The 5,378-nt window shown below is 46.1% G+C and overlaps 1 pseudogene; it reads left to right on the top strand.

Moving 5' to 3' along the window:
* Positions 1-238: 238 nt before the first annotated feature.
* Positions 239-5,090, top strand: LOC112130900 (protein FAM136A-like; annotated as a pseudogene).
* The last annotated feature ends 288 nt before the right edge of the window (positions 5,091-5,378 follow it).

Genomic DNA, 5,378 nt, shown 5'->3' with positions numbered 1-5,378 from the left:
ACCTCCAGGGCGCCATGCACAATCGTGAGGCGGGGACAGAGCCGGCAGCCGCACACACCAGGCCTTGACCTTGACCTTCTTTCTGGTCAGCAAGGGGAGGGAAACAGAAATGAACAAAATTCTTTCCGAAGGCGTGGAGCACTGTGAAGAAAGTGAAAGGGGATGACAAGGAAGGGAGGACGTGCCAAGAGGGACAGTCACAGAAGACTTCTCTGAGAGGCCACATTGGAACTGAGACATGAATGGTTCAAAGAGGAAGAAGCCCCAACACCTGGGAACAGAGAAACCCGGGAAGAGCCACTGCAAAGGCGGGGCCCGAATTCAGGAGGAAGCTGGACATGCCGAAGCGTGGGAGAAATGGCCAGGGCAGCTTCACAAGAGTGGCCGAGAGGAGAAGGATGGGTCCAATATTCAGTAAGGGTCAGAATCAAGTAAGACAACGAGAGAAGGGAAGGAAACACATCACGGGTAGATATGGACCCTACTAAAACAGAAAGACACGGACAGGAGCAGAAGAGGTATGAGGATGGAGCACAGAAAGACAGAAGAGACGGGCGAGGGCAGATCCTGTGTGAGTACCAATGAAAGGAAGACAGGAAGAGATGGTCAGAGCCACATCATGTATGGGTACGAATGTCAGAAAGACAGTAAGACATGGGCAGAGGCAGATCATGTGTGGGTACGAGTGACACAAAGATAGTAAGAGATGGACAGAGTAAAAATATGTGTGGGTAGGAATTTCAGGAAGACAGTAAGACATGGACAGACAAAGATCATGTGTGGGCACAAATGTTAGGAACACAGTAAGAGATGAAGAGATGGAGATCATATGTGAGTATGAATGTCAGGAAGACAGAAAGAGATGGGAAGAGGCAGATCAAGTGAGTATAAATGTCAGGTGAGCAGTAAGAGATGGGAGAAGGCAGCTCATGTGTGGGTATGAATGTCAAGAATACAATAAGAAATGGACAGACTCAAAACATGTCTGGCTATGAATGTCAGGAAGTCAGTAAGAGATGGACAGAGGCAGATCATGTGTGGGTATGAATGTCAGGCAGACAGCAAAGAATGAACAGAGGGATATCATGTATAAGGATGAATGTCAGGAAGACGGTAAAAGATGGGCAAAGGCAAATCATCTGCGGGGATATATGTCAAGAAGACAGGAAGAGATGGGCGGAGGATGATCATGTGTAAGTATGAATGGCAGGAAGACAGCAAAAGATGAATAGAGGTACACCACGTGTGCATATGAATGTCAAGAAGACACTATAAGATGGACAGATGCAGATCATGTGTGAGCATGAATATCGGGAAGGCAGTAAAAGAAGAACAGCCTCAAAGCACGTGTTGCTATGAGTGTCAGAAAGGCAGTAATAGATGTGTAGAGGCAGAGCATGTGTGGGGATGCATGTAAGGAAGGCAGTAAGAGGTGGGCAGAGCAGATAATGTGTTGTTATGAGTATCAGGAAGAGAGTAAGATATGGACAGATGCAGATTATGGGTGGGTATGAATGAAAATAAGACAGTAAGTGAAGGGCAGAGGCAGATCGTGTGTGTGTGAATGTCAGAAAGACAGTAAGTGATGGGAAGAGCAGATCATATGTGAGTATATATGTGAGGAAGACAGTAAGAGATGGGTAGAGGCAGATCATGTGTGGTATCAATGTCAGGAAGACAGGAAAAGATGGGTAGAGCAGATCATGTGTGGGTATGAATGTCAGGAAGACAGTAAGCGATGGGCAGAGGCAGATCGTGTGTGGTGTCAACGTTGTGAAGGAAGGAAGTGGTGGGCAGAGAAGACCATCTTTGGATGTGAATGTCAGGAAGACAGTAAGGTATCGACAGAGACAGATCATGTGTGAGTATGACTCTCACAAAACCGGTTAGAGATGGGCAGAGGCAGGTCATGTGTGGTATGAATGTCAGGATGACAGTAACAGATGGGCAGAGGCAGATCAATGTGGTATCAATGTCACGGAGCAAGTAAGTGGTGGGCAGAGCAGATCATGTGTGGTTACGAATGTCAATTGTACAGAAATGCATTGGCAGAGGTATATCATGTGTGGGTGTGAATGTCAAAAAGACAGTAAGATATGGGCAGAGGCAGATCAGGTGTGGTATGAGTGTCAGGATGACAGTAAAAGATAAGCCTAGCACGTCACGTGTGGTGTGAATGTCAGGAAGATAGTAAGAAGTGGAGAGGCAGATCACATTTGCTATGAAGGTCAGGATGACAGTAAGAGTAGGACAAGACATATCATGTGTGGCTGTGAATGTCAGGAAAACAGAGATGGGCAGAGGTGGGTCACATGTAGGAATGAATGTCAGAAGGGCGGTAAGAGATGGGCAGAGGCGGATAATGTGTGGCTACGAACGTCAGGACAGTAAGAGATAAGCAGAGGTAGATCGGGTGTAGATGGGCAGAGGCAGATAATGTGTGGCTATGAACATCAGGACAGTAAGAGATAAGCAGAGGTTGATCAGCTGAGGCATGAGTCTCAGGAACACAGTAAAAGATACGCTTAGCACATTATGTGTGATATGAATGTCAGGATAACAGTAAAAGATGAGCAGAGGCAGATAAAGTGTGAGTACAAATGTCAGGAAGACAGAGATGGTCAGAGGCAGACAATGTGTGTTCTGAATGTCAGGAAGACATAAGAGATGGGCAAAGGCAGATCACGTGTGAGTATGAAAGAAACAAACGAGAATGGAATGGGCATAGCCCCTTCTTGTGTAGGTAGGAATCTTAGGAAGACAGTAGGAAAACAGCAGTGCCAGACAATAAGTGGGTGTGCATTTCAGGAAGACAGAATTTGTAGGGAAGAACCAGATCTTTTGTGGGAATGGGTCACGGGAAGACAGAAAGTGAAGACAAGTGAAAAATCATATCAGAGAATGGAAAAGAGAAAGTATGAAAAAGATGGAGACAGCCAAGTAATAGATGGGTATGGATGACAGGAAAACTGGAAAACATGGGTAGGGAGAGATTATGTGTGCATATGACACAGTATGACTGACACTTATGAACATAGCCGGATCCTGCGTGGAAATGAGTCTCAGGAAGACAAAAAATGCACAGAGTCATATCATGTGTGTGTATAAATGTCAAAAAGACAACAAGATATGGGCAGAGGAAGATCACGTATGCGTATGACTATCAGGAAGACAGTAAAACATGGGCAAGGGCAGATCATGTGTGGGCATGAATGTTTAGGAATATAGTAAGAGACTGGAAAACGCAGATTATTTGTAAATACGAATGTCAGAAAGACAGTCAGAAATAAACAGAGGCAGAGCATCTGTGGGTATGAATTCCAGGAAGACAATAAGAGATGAGCAGAGTCAGATCATGTGTGAGTATGAACTTCACAAAGACAGTAAAGATAGAGACAAATCATGTGCGGGGAGGAATGCCAAGCAGACGGTAAAAGATAGGGAAAGGCAGATCATATGCGAGGATATATGTCAGGAAGACTGGAAGAGATGGGCAGAAGTTGATCATGTGCAAGTATGAATGTCATGAACACAGTAAGAGATGAGCAGAGGCAGATCATGTGTGTGTATGAATGTCAGGAAGAAAGAGATGGGCAGATACAGGTATGTTGGGTATCAATGTTAGGATGCCAGCAAGAGATGGGCAGAGGCAGATCACGTGTGGGTATGAGTGACACAAAGACAGTAAGAGATGGGCAGAGGCAGATCATGTGTAGGTATGAGTGTCTGGAAGACAGAAAGAGATGGGCAAAACATCATGTGTGCATATGAATGTCAGAAAGAAGGTAAGAGATGGGCAGAGGCAGATCATGTTTGGGTGTGAATTCCAGGGAGATAGTGGGAGATGGGCAGAATCATGTAATGTGTGGGTATGAATATGAGGAAGTCAGTAAGCAATGGAAAGAGGCAGGTCATGTGTGGGTATGAATGTCAGAAAGACAGTAAAAGTGTCCCTTCATGTATGAGTATGGACCTCAGGAAGAATGAATGTGATGCACAGAGCCAGATCATGTGTGGGTAGGGATCTCATGAAGACAGGAAATGATGGGCAGAGCCAGAACATGTATGGGTATGGAACACAGGAAAGTATTAACTGATAGGAAATCACAGATCCGTGTGTGGGGGAGGCATAGAAAACAGACAGAGGTGATCAGAGGCAGATCATGTATGGGTGTGACGCTCAGGAAGACAGGAAGAGGTGACAAGATGCAGATCATCAGTGGTTGTGAGGCTCAGGAAGGCCCAGGTAAATGGGCAGAACCAGCTCATACGTGGGTATGGGGCTCAGAAAGACAGAAGGAGACGGGCAGAGTCAGATCATGTGTGGGTATGGAGCACAGGAATCCAGTAACTGATGATAGGAAATGGCAGAATATGTGTGGATATGGTACACAGACAGACAGAAAGAGATTAGCAGACCTAGATCATGTGTGGTATGAATGTGAGGAAGGCAGTAAGAGATGGATAGAGTAGATCCTGTGTGGGTATGGATCACTGAAAGTGACTAGCTGAAGGACAATTACAGAACATATGGGATTTGGAACACAGAAATAAAGAAAGAGATGAGCATACCCAGGTCATGTGTCAGCAGAGATCTCAGGAAGACAGAAGCAGATGGGCAGAAGCAGATCATGTGTGGGCATGGAACACAGGAGGATAGTAAGAAATAGGGGGGCAGTGCAGACTCGTCGTAGTGGAGTTGCAGCAGCTGCAGGTGCAGGAGGTGGACTCCATGGTGAAGAGTCTGGAGAGATAGACCATCCGGAAGCTGCAAGGCCTCGTGTTCTGGTGCAGCACCAGCTGTTGTGCACATGCAGCAGGTGCACCGGTGCATTGAGTGCTGGCATGCGCCTCTGGCTCAAGCCCATGCCTTGGGGACCAGCTAGCTGGAGAAGTTCCAGGACTGCCTGACCGGGCGTACCATGCGTTGCAATGACAAAGCCAAAGATTCAGCAGATGGAGGGAGGAAGGAGCTGCAGGTGAAGCAGCCACTGGACGATTGTGTGATCAAGGGTGTGGATGGCCACACGCACCTCATCCAGACAATGAGCAAGGCAAGGAAGGTGTCTGTCTTATCCACTGGGAAATAAAAGTCTTTGCTAGTGGCCATGGGGGCTGAGTGCAAAAATATATTTTTAAAAGGAATGGAAAGTTTAATCTTTTAAGCCAAGTTCATGAATGAAGAAATTAAGGATGGCACCAAGTGTAAGGCATATGCCACTAGCCTCTGGAAACTGGTTCAATCCTAAAAAGTGAAATGGAAAAAAACGGTGCTAAAATTTGGGTCAGAGATATTACAGGAAAATATTTTCAAGTCGATATTTTCTGTGGCCAGGGCTTGTCCTGGCAGTAGGGATCTCCCTTGTCACAAGCCAGAC

The sequence above is a fragment of the Pongo abelii genome, chromosome X, assembly GCF_028885655.2.
Source record: "Pongo abelii isolate AG06213 chromosome X, NHGRI_mPonAbe1-v2.0_pri, whole genome shotgun sequence".
In the NCBI taxonomy this organism is placed as follows: Eukaryota; Metazoa; Chordata; class Mammalia; order Primates; family Hominidae; genus Pongo; species Pongo abelii.
The sequence above is the reverse complement of the archived record's forward strand: the minus strand, read 5'-3'. Positions and strand labels throughout refer to the sequence as shown.